General features: G+C 35.0%; 1 pseudogene; it reads right to left on the bottom strand.

Moving 5' to 3' along the window:
- Positions 1 to 334: 334 nt before the first annotated feature.
- On the bottom strand, positions 335 to 14093 carry LOC107849194 (annotated as a pseudogene).
- Positions 14094 to 17642: the final 3549 nt, after the last annotated feature.

Below are 17642 nucleotides of genomic sequence, written 5' to 3'. Positions count from 1 at the left end.
CCCTCATCTCCTAAGAAAAAAGGTGATCCAGAAATACACTAGAGAAATCCTCTTATAAAGATGACTTAGCACTATCACCCCTTATCTGATCCTATTCCTCATACTAATAGTATGCCATATCCTTGTATTGGTAGGTGGCAAACTCCACACCCTCCATATTAGTTGCATGTATAACACAAAAGATCTTTTTCATCTCATATAGAAAACCTTAAGAATCCTCCTCAATCTTAACACCAATAAAGGTTGAAGGATTCAACCTCATGAACTGGCCAACCCTTATGGCCTTAGAGGATAGATTAAATAGAATACCACGCTCAGACATAGTAGTTACCAACTATGCCAACATATAAATAGACTGACCAAACTCAATGTTGGCCACTTTAGCAAGAGGAGATTTAGAAAGACTAGATGGAATCGGTGAAACTCCAGGATAATTAGGAACAAGACCCCTAGAACGAGTTTGTACTCCATAAGTAGAGTGTGTACCACCACCATTGTCCCTTGTTGGGACAAAGGAGTTTGCATGAACATCAGATCTTCTTTGAGGCATGATCTAAGAAATGAGCAAACAAAAATCAGAAGGATTAAAAACCTAAGACTCTATAGCACGAAGTTAAGACAATAAGAAAATGAAACATTCCTTAATACCTTGTAGCCTCTCCTTTATGAATGTGGCACTCTACACACCCTTAAAAGAGACTTAACTAGACATAGCTTTGTGGACTCCTATTTACCATGAACATAAGCCTCTGATACTAACTTGATATGCCCCGAATCATGGCGTTGTCGTAATGGGAAACTCAAGTCCAACAAGGACCAGAGATCATCCCTGATACATAATCCAACCAATCAACATATACCCTAAGTTGAAAAAATTCAAAATACATAACAAGATGAAGATTACTTAGAATGTAAATGACCTTGGCATAGGTCTATAACCAAGACCAACCCTACCAAGTCAATCATCCAAACCAAACTAACTACCACAGAATAATAACCAAATCTATATCCATTCTATGACATACCCAAGACCACTATTTATCCATACAAAGCCTCTACAAGAAACCAAGAATATTCGGTCAGGACATGCCCTTGACCATAGCCAAAACCAATATCTAAGTCTAAGATTATAAATACATAAGAAAACTCAAATCAAGAAATGGAGCGTGCCAAAGTATGGAAGCTCAACACTTCAAGTCAACACAAGTTGTCCCTGGATCCAAGTCTCTGAGTAGTAGGTATGAAAGTATGACCAGTCCCTACATCGTATGGGGATAGAACATCCAAAGAAAGTTAGCAGTTGGAGCACTATCATATAACTCAAGAATAAGGATAATATAATGCCAACAGTTTAAAACCAATCAACCAATGCACATAACCAATGCGATACATACATATATATAAACATACCATGCTGGGATAGGGAACACGATAAGCATAAAATTTAAAAACATTAACCTGGGTTGTTTAACATAACTTTCATATACGAAGAAACCCATGGTTTATATGGACCAGCTCTCCTAGTTGGAAGGGCCTCAGTGGATATAGTCTCACAAACCAGAGAATATCCATAATCTTATATGCCTATATGAGGGACTCGAATCTCGCAACATAATCAAGGTGGATTAAGCACCAATGCATGCATTAAGGGGGACTCAAATTTCCTATTGATATATTCATTTGAGAGACTCGAACTACCCAGTCACAAAGACACCCACACCAGCTAGCACAGTTTCCAATGTTAATTCTTTGGACTTCCACTTTCACAGCCTGGCTACACATCTCACTTTAAAGCCTAATAAAAACATCCATTAAACATACACAACCATTAAACTAATTACATACTAATGCATCCCGTTGCTATTGTCATACCAATTCCACTTGTAAATTTACCGCATGCCATTATCATAATTAATTAATTATTTATATAGAACTCAAACCCATTGTCTAACAAAGACATTAGTTCAATTCATTATGTTGCGAATCGAACCTATTAAACCATCAAGGTTACTATTTAAATCAATATATAGCCAACAAGGCCTTTACAAAACCATTTACCAATAATGCACAATTTTTAGGCCAATGCATTAATTCAAAACACAATTCAACATGTGACTAGTTTGTTCTCTTAGACATTTTCCGAAACACATTGAGGTAATACCAATACCAAGACCAAAACAAAAGTAAAAACCATCAAGTTTAGGGTTAACCATGACCCAATTATTAAATCACAATTACCAAGAACCCATATGTGCAAAACCATCATTAAAATATGTGTATACATAATTTAAACCAAGAGTAAACAATACTCAACAATATTTAACAAAAGCCTCAACATTGGTTTTCAAAAATACCTTTATTAATTCATAAACAAAGCTTTAAACACATGATTTTTATGAACTAACAATGAGGGAAGAGTCACATGCCTTAAACACGAATAATCACTGAAAGAACTTGACTCTTGAACCTCTAGATGAGCACCTTGTAGAAACCCTAGCCTAATCTTCAAGAAAAAGTTTAGAGATTTTTTTTTATCCTTCAAAGTATGTTATGAGAGGCCACAAAGTGTTATAAGATTTGGGGTCTTAAAAGTTTTGGGATGGAAAATGTCCAAAATACCATTAGCTTTAAATCTAAAAAATATGTGCAGGAGGGTATGACTTTCCCCCTAACTTGTACACATAACATACAAGTAGTACCCACCACTTGTACCCTAGGCAGAAAGTTGGACTCCAATCCTATCCAACATATTACTTCATAGACCAACTAGTATCCACATCATATGATTAGTACCCTAGGAAACCTACCAAGGGCTTGACACAATAAACAATATATGAATGGCTCTTCTATCTCATACCATCAACATACGACCCTTATGATGTCCATTCATACCTTACACCAAAATCAACCAATGCCATAATGAGTAACACACGAGTAAGACCCCTAAATCATACCCGCAACATACAAAAAGTAAACATGAGTCATATGATGATTAGAAAGCTCAAACTCAGGAAATTTAAAAGTTTCAAAAGCCAAGGTGTTTCAGTCGAGTTCAATCTCTGGTATGGAAAAATTTTACTAGGAAGTGCTTCCCCTTAAATGGACCATATATGGGACGAATCCAAATTTGCCGGGTCCCGATATGGAAATTGGCTTGAATGTATTAACGGTACTAAATGAAATTTCACCTCACCATAGAAGTGTGTAAAAATAACTAAGAAGAAAGAAGAACAAGTAATGTAGAAACCAAAGAAAGGAAGCATTTGAGTACTACCTTTGTCAAGCTAAAAAGTTACTTTTCATAGGTTCTATCTGATAACCTAATCTTGCATGACAATCTTTTTCCTTTCCATGGTCTATTAGACAGCTAATAAAGGTTTAGGACTACAAACCCTGTAGGCCGCAAGCATGGCCTGAAATTGAGATATAGCAAAAATATAAATACATTGACACAAATACTAAAGCACTTCACCAAGAAAATTCAAATTGAGAACTGCAGAAAATATGTCCTAAATTCACACTAACTATAAGCAAAAAATTTTAACTTGAGTTATCCAAAACAATTCTTAAAGATTATAGTAAATCAGTCCATCATATCCAGTCACCTAGCAAAGTGATGTCGCATTTTTAAAGAGACATCATAGGAAAAAGAGGTACCCATCATTTTTTGCCTATTTACCTACTGCTTTAACCCCACACCCTCTTACTACAAGAAAGGGAAACATGGGCAAAGAGTATATTTCTTCTCTTTATTTTTGGATAAATAGTAGCATTCTTGTTTCTTGTGAAGCCTTTCCAAAAAATGGCAAATTCCCACAAGCTAACTTATTCAATTCTTCACACAATTACTACAGCCACATGATTAGGTAGCCTACAGTGAAATATCTAATAGTAATGGTACAAAGATCTCTACAGGCAATAAATGCTTACAAAGCAATGTTTAGGACCTAAAATCTTGGGTTTTGCATACAGATGTCTCTCATAAACAATCAGAATTCATATAATTGACAAACTATTATTGCCATTAGTGAAATAATTTCTAGCTAATTCCAAAGTTAAAAGAAAAAATCATCACCTACCTTGAATCTCCCAAAAATTATTGTCATACCCATGTCAGACACTAACCTTAAAATTAACAAATTAAAGAATAAAACCCCAATTTTGAGAGCTAAAATTGAATTTTTGTGGGGAAGTAGAGAAGTTGATTTGGGGTCGCTGCAGTGGTAAATTTGTGGTCAGAGTACTGGTGGTCGATTTATGGTTGGAGAACGCACTGGTGATCGATTTATGGTTGGAGCATGCACTGGTGGTCGTTTTATGGTCGGAGCACGCACTGGTGGTCGATTTTGTGGTCGAATATTACTGGTGGTGATTGTGGTCAGAGAGTACTGGTGATGATTTTGGTCGGAGAGTACTAGTGGTGATTGTGGTTAGAGTATACTGGTGGTGAGATTTTGGTCAAAATATACTGTCCGGTGGTGAGATTTTGGTCGAATCGAGAGTACTGTGGTAATATAACTCAATACTGGTTTATTACTTTTATATCTCAATATATTAAATTATTTTAATATATTTCTTTTATTTTATTATATATTTCTTTAATTTTTGGGAGGAAATAAATCACAACTGTTGTAATAGCTTTTTTCGTCAATAAGTGTTGCCATAGGTGACTTTATGGCAACAGTTCAAGAATCCATTGCTACAAGGCTCCCTATTGCAACGGTTATTGATAGCAACGGTTATCAATAGCAATGGTTATAGAACAAAATAGTTCTAGTAGAACAATTTTTTTACAATAGTTCCAATTGTTGCAATAGACTCTATAACAACACTTTTGGAATCATTGCCAAAAAGTTCATTGCAATAGCAGTAATTTTTAGTAGTTATATATGCAAACTTCTCCAAATATAGATGTTGTGCCACTATCCTCCAAAGTTTGTATCACAAGCGTGGAGCATATCTCCAAAACATGAATAGTTCTCTCCGACTGACCATCATTGTGGGTGAAAGGATGTATAAGATTAATTCGAGTATCCACATCCTCTAGAAAAGTCTTCCAAAAAGTTAAATGTGAACACTTAACCTCTATATGAGATGATAGAGAATGGTACACCATAAAGATGCACCACGTCACAAATATAGATATGCGTCGACCTCTCAACATTAAAAGAAACCTAATTTGAAATGAAATGAGCATATTTGGTCAATCGATCCTTAATGAGCCAAACACTATCTGAACAACAAGAAGTATGTGGTAACCCAATCATGAAGTCCAAAGTGATTCATTCCCATTTCTATTAAGGAATTGGTACCTTTAAAGCGAACCACCAAGCCTTAAAGGCTCGACCTTCACCTGCTAGAAAAATAGGTAGCGTACTGCAAAAACCACTACATACTTACTCATACCACCCCACTAGTAACGCTGCCTTAAATCAAGATACATCTTGGTCACTCTCGAGTGAATGCAAAACCTAGAACAATGAGCCTCCTCCAAAATCTATCTGACCCAATCACCCACTCTCGGCACACAGACTCGACCTTCAATCCTCAAAATACCATCTAGATTAAGTGAGGCTTCCTTAGCTTCACCACTTAACACCTTATCCCAAATTTTTCTCAACCTAACATCATCAAATTAATGAGCCAAAATCTTCTCCATCAAGGAAGCCCTAGCCCCAACAAATGCCAAAATATATCCAAGTGTCAAAATATCAAGCCTAACCATCTGGTTAGCGAAATACTAAATCACTAAGGCTAAGTGTCTATCCTGGGTCAAAAGATGCACTAAGTTATCCCGTGCTAGTCAAATTCTAGCTCAAGGCATCCACAGCTATATTAGCCTTGCCCGGATGATAGAGAATATTAAGGTCATAATCCTTAAGCAACTTAAGAAAATGGCATTTCCTTATGATCTCACTGGGTGAAGTGTCATAACCCAAACCAGGGTTTAGTCATGATGGGTATGGCCAAGTACCTCTCCTAGGTCAAAAATGTGCCAAGCTACCCCATGCTAGTCAACTTCTGACTCAAGGCATCCACAACCATATTAGCCTTGCTCGAATGATAGAGAATATTAAGGTCATAATCCTTAAGCACCTTAAGCTAATGAAATTGCCTCATATTACGATCTCACTGGGTGAGTCTCACGACCAAAATCAGGGCTTAGTCTTGATGGGTATATCAAGCCCACCGTGAGTCAAAGACCAGCCACTTAGCCTAACATCCAAAATATAATAAAATAATATAGAGGAAGATAACCAAAGATGATGATAAGAAGAATAGATAAACCAAATGAGAACTACGAGTCAAAACAAATAAATAACCAATGCATGTCCACAAAAGCCTCTGAAACCAAAATACCAAACTAGGTGGAGACATGCCCCCGACCATGAAAAAAGAGAATTCATGAATCCCAAAATCTGAAAAGAAACCTAATAAAATGGTAGGGTTATAAAAAAGACAGGGGATTACTACTTCACAGCAATTCAACCAATATACCACACCACCTAACACTACATAGGGGTAACAAAAAAGATCTCGGACCCAACATTATGAAAAGATGAAGCGTCTAAGGATGGTCAGTGAAGTAAGCACCGGTATGTAACTCAGGGAAAGGGATAAAATATACCATTCCCAAAACTAGTCAAAAACATATGCACAATAATTATATATATATATATATATATATATATATATAGGATGCAGGGATAGGGACAAGGCTCATGAACATAAGAGTTTAAACCATTCACTTGAACTGTGTCACTCGCTCTGTCCTAAAAGCACCCATGGGCTATATAGGTTTAGCTGCCCCTATTGAAAGGGCCCTAGTGCATGTTAACTGCACGAACTAAGAAAATCAAGGAAAGGATAAAGACACCAAGGTGACAGCTATTCCAAAATATAATGTGTGCACCAAGAACATGGTTATATAGATCCCCATATTGGCAAACATGGTTTCCATTGTTGGTCCCCCGGGACTACACCTTCATGGTGAGCTGCACAATTCCCTTTAAGACCAAATTGAAACCACTTTACAGAAAAACCCAACCATTAACCCAGGAGTCATCTATTAAGTAATATATCAACTTGGTATCATAATGTCAATATGCTTGCAAGCTTATATAATTATGCCAAACCATTTTATACAACTATTAGACTGCCAAGTTCCATTTTAAATCCAAACCATTGCCACCAAGGGCATTCCAAAACCATTTTCATTATCCATTATCCTTTTTAAAGAAATAAAATATTCCAAAGTAAGTTGAATTATCCAAATTCCATATTCAAAACCAAAGTTGTAAAGAGGGTTGAGGTTAATGCCATTACCAAGCCAAGAATATATTAGTTGGGGAAAACCTATGTTCCTCATTCCAATTACCATAATAATGCACCCATTCAGCCCCAAAATCCATTACTTAAAGAATGAATAGCAAATTTAAATCATAGGGAAATAATTCAATTAGAAACCAATCAAAAACTCTCAGCCCAATTTCAAAACCCAACATTTAAATTACATGAATGTTAAATAAATTTATGCTATAATTTATAATACAAGTTTAGAGATGAGATACATGCCTAAAATATAGAAAATTGAAAGGGATTCGAAGTTTAGAGCTTGACTGATTGATTACCTTGTCAACCCCTAGTTTTTCTTACCTTGGAAGTCAAAAAGGAAAGATAGTGTTTTTATTTTTGATAACTGGTGCGAGAGGGGTTATTAGAGTGTTTTTAAGTTGTGGGAGAAGTGTAAAGAAAGGAAAATATCAAAAGGATCCTAATTAAAACGTGTAGGAAAAACTGAGTACAGTTGTCATGACTTGGGTAACGACTCATGAGGCCTGATCATAAGTCGTTACTTGATGATAAAAAATCTGGTCCCTCACTGGTATAACAATAAGTCATCCATAATGAATCATAATACCTCATAAAGAGTCATACCCTGGACTTACTGTCAAGGGACCAAAAATAGTGCCGACTCAATATCGTGGTAACGAGTCCTCATAATGACTCATTATGTGACATCATGACTCGAGCCCTGGATCATTATCACTAGCAATTTTGATGTCACTTCAGAATCTTGGATAGTTTAATTACTCAACTCTTGAAGGGTCTAAGTCTCAAGAACTTGGGTTGTCAAAACCCCTCCCCCCCAGGATCATTACCCCTCCCCCCCAGGATCATTCATCCCTAAATAAGGAGTTAAGGCACCTTTAGCATGATAAAAAAAGAATGCAAACAGAATCCAATGAGAAATTTGAAATACGATAAGAAGGGAAGCAAAGTTTGTACCTTAAGCACTTTTATCCAATATGGGAAACAATATTGGGTACTTCTCTCTCATATTTTCCATAACTTCACATATAGCTTATTCCACGTTTTGTTTTCTCAAAAGAACATTCACCAAAGCTACATCATATGTTCTCAACCTATGAACTTGTCTATCCAATATCTCAACTGGGACCTCATCATAAGACAGAGTCAGAAACACCAACATCCTCAACCGACACTATAAAAAAGGGTCACCCACACACTTTTTCAGCATAGACACATGAAACAAAAAGATGAATAGAGGTCAAACTTGCTGGCAAATCCAATTCATAAGTGACATTCCCTAATTTCCCTACAATCTGATATAGACCAACATAATAGGGACTAAGCTTTCCCTTCTTGCTAAATATTGACATGCCATAAAACTAGGTCATGTTGTATAGGAAACTCAAGCCCACCTAAACCAAAAGTCACCCCGATAACCTAATCTAACCATCATCAAAATAACCACAAAGGTTGGGTGAATCCCAACCTTATAATAAGACAAAAGAAAGATAAGGCTAAACCTTAAAAACATTTTAGTAATGTCAATACTCTAGCCAATATACCCAAGTCCACAGTCTTCCATAAAACCTTTAACAATCGAGGTCAATGATATGTTAGCACATGCCCCCGATAATAGCCAAGTAACAAAACTATACAAGTCTATGTCAGAAGATAACATGACTATAAGACGTAAGTCTTTAGGAGTCACTATTGGAAATTATCCCTATGGTGACGGTTGTAAAACTATTACAATAGATAATAAAACCGTTGCCATAGCTCTACCGTAATAGTTCAGTAAGTGTCCTATATATGGGCGTTACGATATGTCTATGGCAACAGTTTATGTGATGGTTGGATAAACCCATCACCATAGGTGAAGCTATAACAACGATTATTTTTGACTTATTGGGATGCCTTTTTTCATCTATTACAACAATTATTAACCATTGCAATAGATTCTATTACAATGACATTAAATTGCTGCAATAACATTTATTGCGATTGTTTTGTTATTCTGTTGCAATGATTTTTGAATACCTATTACAACTATGTAATTAAACTATTACAACAGTTTTATTGGTCTTTTACGACAACAATTAACTACCTATTACAATGATTTATTGATCTATTGAAACGATTGCTGCCACATGTTACTAAATTAAAATGATTTATATAAAATAGTCACTTGTATTAATGTAAAATTTTATTTACATACATAATAAATTATAACACAATATGTACACTTAACAAATTAGAGAGTATACATGAATACTATCTGCATACAAAATAACATTTGGGGACCAAACACTCCTTATGGACAACAAAGAGCACCACTCATAAGCACAATGCAGTAAACTTCCTACCTACTACTTTACCATATTCTGAAAAGAAGATGTGATCAACTTAAGACAAATGATGCTTCAGAGGAGCTTTACCAAACTAATACACTACAAGGCCTTTGAAGATCCACGACTTAGTCATCTTTACAATCTTTGAAAAATGTTGTTGAACCTCAATTTTGTTCACCATTGACATTTGAAGCTCCCTTCAACTGTCGAAACACAATATCATCAGCTACAAGGCATACTTCATTCTGACAAAGAATTACATTGAATTTAAATTTGAAATTTTGTTGACCCAAACTTCAAGCTTATTGTTCACAAACTCTATAATATCTGAGAATAATAAGAAGAGACAGTTGTTGCTTTTAGAGACTATCCCCTGCATCTGTAGCTACGTGAAAGCCAACTACTTAAAGACAAGCCCCCTAACCATTCTACTATTCCTGCCCCATATCCAACTTATTCATGGTTTTAAGGTTCTTTTTACTATTAGAAAAACTTATTTGGAGACCAAGGTGAGGGGTCATCTGCGAAAACCAACCGAGGTTATGGAATCGGCCTCTGCCCCATCCCCCCTGCCTGCACCCTTCATAACAGAAGTAATCAGGTCTGAAATTACATAGAACTAGTTTAGCCATATCAATAAAGCATGATATTCTTAGTGCATGAAACAGTAGCAAGCAATAATCAAAATCGTGTTTATACTTATAAAACACTGACTATATTTCTAAAAGTAGAATATAAACGAAGATTTCCAGATCCCAAAATGGCAAAATCAATTAACTTTGGGAGAAAAACTGTGAGTCAGCATTTGGTTAGTACTCTAGTTTACTTAGAACAGTTGAAAAAGTGAACATGAACAATGTTATTTGACAAGCAACAAAAAAGAAAAATGTTATCTATTCAAATAACTTAAGTCCATGAAGGTATAATCAGGCCTGCACCTCAAATAACTAAATTATGGTTCTTGGACTCATTTTACCATTTTAAATTACATATATTAATAGTATGTGCAAGAGTTATATTGATATTTGTTTTATATCAGTAGGATCCTAAATGTTGAGTCATCTCTCCAAAAATTTATAAAGCCTATCAAATTAATGAACTATGTGGCTTAACTTTATTAGTTTGCACTCTAATTGTGAAACTAAATGGGCTCCAATAGAGAAGAATGGATATAGAAAATTCATATTGCCACCTCAACTAACTTTGGATTACCAAGCAGTATACGTGGGGTCAAAGCTTATGCTACTTTTTTAAGTAGAAAAAGACATAAATAATTGAAACCAAACTCCCCCTAAATTAACCAAAAAAATTCTTCCTGTTCTAGCAACAAGCAATTATTGTTTTGAATTTTCCCCATACCCAAAGAGAATTAAGTTCCACTATTGCAACATTTAAAAAAATCCATTATTGTATTTAGAAAATAAAATTTCCCCATTACTTTATATTTAATAGAATTGAAGGTTTTGAAAACCTACATGATGGGCATCAATGGTTGAAAAGGTAAAATGCTTGTAATGCTCCTAGAGGCATTCCAAAGACAAAAATTCTTACCTGTGGTAGTTACCTACTTTAACGTATTCCCTAGAAACAAAATCTTCTTCAATATCTCCTTTAATTTTAAGGAACTTCAAACCTACTACATGCATATTGAGGTTTCGGTAAAAATAATATATAAAGAAAGAACTAGAATGAGATATACAAAATCTAGAAAACTACCCCTTTGCATGCAGAATTCACTGTGTTTAAGCTTTTCTTAAAGTATGTCACCTAAAATGAAGCTAAATTCAAATGACACAAAATAACTTAAGCAAAGAAGAACTCTAGATACACATAAACTTGAGACTTGAACTGAATCTTGAAAAGACACACTCTGAATTTCGACTCTACTTGTGGCAGCTTCATCAACTCCAAAAAGAACTAATAGTCAAAGGTAAAATCAAGGACACCAGAGAGCATGGGATCTCAGCTAGAAGGTACAGTAAAATGAAATCAAGTATCTGGTATTCCTCACATCTTGAAATTGCAAGATGTCCGGAGGCAGGGAAAGTAAACAATTCTTACAAAAATTTCCCAAACGTGATAATGGAATAAAGGATTACATAATATATTGGACTTTGACCACTCTAATCATTCAACATAAGAAATACCTAATATGTTTAGGCCTTCTTTCTATTATACCAGTTGGCAAAATTGGTTATATATTTTCTAGACAAAAAGCCCTTTTTCTCTTTCTTCTTTTCCTGTTCTTTTCCCTTAGGTTTTTCCAGTATTATTAAATACCAATTGATGTAACATGCTTACTGGCTCTCTACTTTCTACCTCCTTTTATCTTATCTTTTCTCCCTATCAATGTTGACACAGTCTTCTTTACTTTCTCACTATGACTCTCATAGTCAACCTGCTACTCTCACTTATCTGGAAGCTTGTACATAACTTTGTAAAATCTTTTAAATGAGGCAATAGGCTAGAGGCTAATAATAGATTTTGAGAGGGAATAGCTAGGACCATATAATAGTCATTAGCATGCACGGATGGATACTAGTATACTAAAATATGAAGGAACCCACTAGTGTGTACATTTATGATTATAGAGGATTTATCATTTTGAAATCTCTTGCTTCACTCATTTATTTATTTTTATCATTTTTTTAGTTTTTCCTATTCTAGCAAAAGTTGCATTATCTATGTTACCTATTACTTATTTCACTATGTATTTTGATAAATAAAAAAGAAACTCAAGTTCAACGATTGACTGTCCAAAATTTCACATGTCAATGGGGTTAGTAAGGAACCTGTTACTATTGATGCAACAATAATGCATCTAAACTGGAAAAAAATAGGGAGAAAAAAGCAACAGCAGGCCAGCAACATCTAAACCTAAAACTTATGGATCAAAAAATTTCTAGATGGAACTATTGTTGTATTTTTTAGCCAATACAACAAAACTAACCAAATCCACAGACCACAAAGAAGATTTTCATAAACATGATCAGGCTATTAGAGTAACTTTTCTGGACGAGGCATACCAGCCTAGTGGCAAAACTTTGAAAAGTTATGCTGCTTGGTCTTATATGTAAAACTCATAAAGTAGACATAAAATTTAAAATTTAATCACCAGTCTTCATATTATGCTATTTTGCAATATTTGAATTCTAAATTTGCTTAAACTGGACGATTTTATGTTGCTTCATTCATGTTGCATTTGACAAAATTGCATTGGAGAAACAAAAATTACCCCATACATATGAATCCCCACTACAAGAAAGAAAAAATAATAGCAATGGTTGTTTTACTATTTGTTATAAAACAATAGCCAATGTTATAAAATAAAGGCCACGAGAAGCAAACAACATACCAAAATGACAATAGAGTAGATTACACTAACAAACGTTCCAGTAAAAGAACACAATTTTAATATAGCACGAATGACTAACACAAATCAAACTAATATTCATATTATTTCTAACAACAAAACATCCAAGACTACTATGAACTATGAAAAACTAATGCTATACATAGTCATTAAGAAAGAAACCTGCTGAAGCATGGTTTCGCTGATCATATCCCCTGCCACCTCTTATGACTCAGTAATAATAGCCAACTCGTCAGTAATCCACTTCTTACCACTTAGTGGACTCACCACTAATGCAAATCTCTGGAGATCCATAATCTATTTTGGCATTGTCTAGAATAATTTCTTCTTAGCTACATCAACAACCACATGATCCATTGCATAATCATTTATCTACACCTCAAAAGTTACCTCATCTTTACAAGGCACCAACATATTACACAACCTCAATATCAAATCTTGCAAAATTTTTATCTTCATCATAACCAGCAAACCCTGACAAAATCTTCTCCCACTAGAATTATTATCAAATATCAAATCCCTCATTGCGAATTGACTCGCCCAAGCTAACGCTAAGTTTTCATTCTCATTCTTCCCAAATTAATTTATTACAAACATAATCAAGAAATAAACACAAGCTATATCAATAGTATAATTCGATATCAATCTCAATCTTTCAGTGTCAAGCTCTAGTTTAGGATTTAAATCGGGATCCAATTTGGATAAAGTGGAAGTCTCAGTGGCAAATTCTATAATTAAATAGGAATTAGAGGGCGGAGATTAAGGAATACCTTCTAACTCATCTTCATCCCATTCCTCAAAGGACATCGACGTAGGATTTAGGTCAGATGGTGAGATGTAACATGAGTGGTAGGATTAGACGGAGGAGAAGAAGGTGGACCATGATGAGATTTAATAGGGTCAGAGACGGAGAGAGTAATGGTAGGTGGAGAAGAAGGGAAGTATTGTACGGTGGAGATGGGTTCATCGAGGACAACAAAATCATTGATATAATCAGTGTCAAAACCCTCGAATTAGTGGTTCTCAACTGAGACAGGAGAGAGGTGGTAGAAGAGAAAAGAGAGAAAAAGAGTGTTTCACCATTATAGAAAGTAGAAGTGTTTGGATTTTATTTCTCTCTATGGTTCTGACAAAATAAATAGTATAACAAATGGAATGATATTCAAAGTGTGTCCGATACAATAGATTTTTTTTCCAGTAAAGTGTTTCCATAGGTGACTCTATGGAAATGGTTCATGAAACCGTTGCTATAAGATACCTTATTGAAATGGTTATCCATCAATAGCAATGGTTATAGCACCAAATAGTTCTAATACAACAATTTTTTTGCAATGGTTCTAACCCTTGCAATAGACCTGCTATAGCAATGCTTTTGGAACCTTCCCAAAAGGTCTAGTTCAATAGGGGTAATTTCTAGTAGTGAGTATGGAAGCTCACCACTTCAACGTCAACGTGCGAACCACTCAAACACCTGTTCACAACATAGAAGAAGAAGATGATGATCTAGACCCTATGTCGTGTGAAGACATAGCATCCGAAGATGGTTAGCGAATGGAGCGCTAGTATGTAACTCGAGGATAATAATAAAATAACATCATCAATTAATAACCAGTCAATATACTATATTTAATAATATTTATACATGCATCCTTACATATAGGTACATCACATGTTGAGAAGATATCAAGAATTAACAACTTTGTCAAATCCTTCAATCACAAGACATAAAGTTGAGGCCTCTAGCATTCCATACTTACGTTCAACCCATTTATATTAGACATAGTATTTTAACCACATTCAGACATCATTAGAAAAAGTACTTCAACCATGGGTACACTCATTAAGCAAGGGACTAGGACCATATATCCATCCATGGAAATAAGGGTTTTATATATATACCACAATCTATTAGGCATGGGACTCTAAGAACATGCTCACATATTCAATTAGACATAGAACTCTAATCACATGCTTACTAATACACTTAGGCATGGAACTCTAATCATGTGTGCACATACTTAAGTGGGCATGGAACTCTATCACATACGCATATATTCATTTGATCATGGAACTTTAATGACATGCCATTTCATTCCATCAGTCATGGAACTTTAATCACATACCATTTCATTCAATCGGTAATGGAAATTTAATCACATGTCATTTCATTCAATCGTTCATGGAAATTTAATCACATGCCATTTCAAAAGGAGATGTATTTTAACCTTAAGAGATCTATTTAAGAAAGGGATTCCATCCATAAACTATTAAATGAGGGACTTTAACCATAAGTCATTGGACAAGGGACTTCAACTACAAGTCATTTCATAAGGAAAAGGAATTTAACAACAATCCATCACATTACCATCATTAGTCAACATTTGGATCCTCAGTCCATTGGTTCATACATTTACATCCATACAATTCATTTAGACATTTAAGGGCTTTAGCCTATTTAGCCAATTCAACACTACACATAACCACCAGGTCCTCTGGGAGACTTCATTGCTCAACCGTTTCAATAGGTCAATGCCTTGACTCATTACATCACATAATTTAATTTATGGTCATCAAGACCCACATGAGACCATATCAGAGAAATATTTATCGATTGAACACTTTATTAGGCTAATGCATTGATTCAAACCATTATTCAATTTAATTAGAGGTCATCAAGACCCCTACTAACTCATTCATTATTCATTAACATTCCTATACCACACCCTAGTTCCATAAAAAAATTCAAGTACAATCTTGGGGAATTGAACCCTCTTTTCTCAGCCGTCAAACCCACATGGCCATAGATTAACAAATTACATAGCTAATAATATCAAACAATGCCATTTATCAAGCATTAATACTTATAGGGACATCGACCCATTTAAATCCATAAGCTAATCCATTACATGATTAATAAGGTTCTTATCAACCATTTACCAAGCATTTACAATCATTATAACTCAATACATGGCCAATAAGGCCTTTACCAACAATCTACAAGTATTAACATTTATTTAGTCCCTATCATAACTTATTCATGTTCATTAGACCAATTTTCGTAGATACACATTGGACCATTCACATTTCATTAACAAGCTCTCACCACATTCTCATCATATTTAAACTCTACACACAAATCAATCTCATTCTCATGTTTGGGGCTTTAATCCTTTATTAGTCATTAACCCAACAATATTATCAATTTCGTAAAACATGGTTCACAATACCTTTATGATAGAATCTATCATTCATGCATGCTTATTGGTCCATTTTCCTAGTTCAAAACATCACAAGCATCTGGCTAGACAATTCACTTAGATATTTTCATAAACACCTTACGTACATACCTTCCACAAGGCTATTTTTATTGTATAAATCATTAAGATTAGGGTTACTCAAGAACCACATGTTAGGCCACATACAAAAAGCATCCACATATGCAAATCATCATCAATAACATGAATAAACACGTCTAAGTAGGTATCATTATTTTCATTATTTAGCAAAAAACCCTTTTTATTTGATTTCAAAACCACCATGTACACTTACTAATTCAAGTGTGAAATACATAGGTTTTAGAGTTATTTAAGAACGGTAAGAGATATATGCCTTACACAACTTGCATCACCAAGAACATGATTTTTTTCTTCCTACTAGATAAGCTCCCTTGAAACCCTAGCCTCCAATCTTTCAAAGATGAACTTGAGAGGGTATTTAGGGTGTTTGATTCATCCAAATGGATGTTTAGGAGGCTAAACACACTTATATAGTGAGAGGGTTTAGGGTTTTTGGTATGGGAAATGAAAAAAAGTCCCTTAGTTAAGAGTTGAAAAATGACGCCATCCAGGGGTACGTCTCCCCCATACGACATCCTAAGTAATCATACCCTAGGGTGTGAGTGCTACCCTTACTCATACCTTAGGCTCCTCCTAAGTCATCTATAATGTTAAGGGTACAAGCATACACCCTTGAGTTGTAACCAAAGGGTATGACTGAACCCCTAACTCGTAAGCTTCATCCATATAGAAAATAGTACATTAAAGTTAAAACTTTACTCCATACGATTGAGTAGTATACGACTCGTATCCATTGTGAATATCCTTCACCAACCCTCTCTTCTCCTCATTCATATGAGATAAGCTCTCCATAGACAACCTTCAAAGAGCATCTGCAATATAATTAGCTTTACTTGGATGGTAGTAGAGGCTCATGTCATAATCCTTAAGTAGCTCAAGCCACCGTCTCTGTCGTAGGTTTAGTTTCTTCTACATAAACGCATACTGTAAGATCTTATGGTCTAAATAAATATCTACTGCACCCCATATAGATAATGGCACCTGATCTTCAAACCAAAAACCACAACAACCAACTCTAGATCATGAATTGGATAATTTCTCTAACTAACCTTAAGCTTTCTAGAAGCATAGGATACAAACTTACCATGTTGTATCAAAATACAATTTAGTCCCATACGAGAAGCATTACAATACAAAATAAATCCATTACTACCCTTGGGCAGGGTCAAAATCACTACAGAAGTCAACTTATCCTTCAACTTCAGAAAACTACCCTCACAAGTATCGAAACATAAAAACTTAACCTTTTCT

Source organism: Capsicum annuum, chromosome 12, assembly GCF_002878395.1.
Source record: "Capsicum annuum cultivar UCD-10X-F1 chromosome 12, UCD10Xv1.1, whole genome shotgun sequence".
Lineage (NCBI taxonomy): Eukaryota > Viridiplantae > Streptophyta > Magnoliopsida > Solanales > Solanaceae > Capsicum > Capsicum annuum.
The sequence above is the reverse complement of the archived record's forward strand: the minus strand, read 5'-3'. Positions and strand labels throughout refer to the sequence as shown.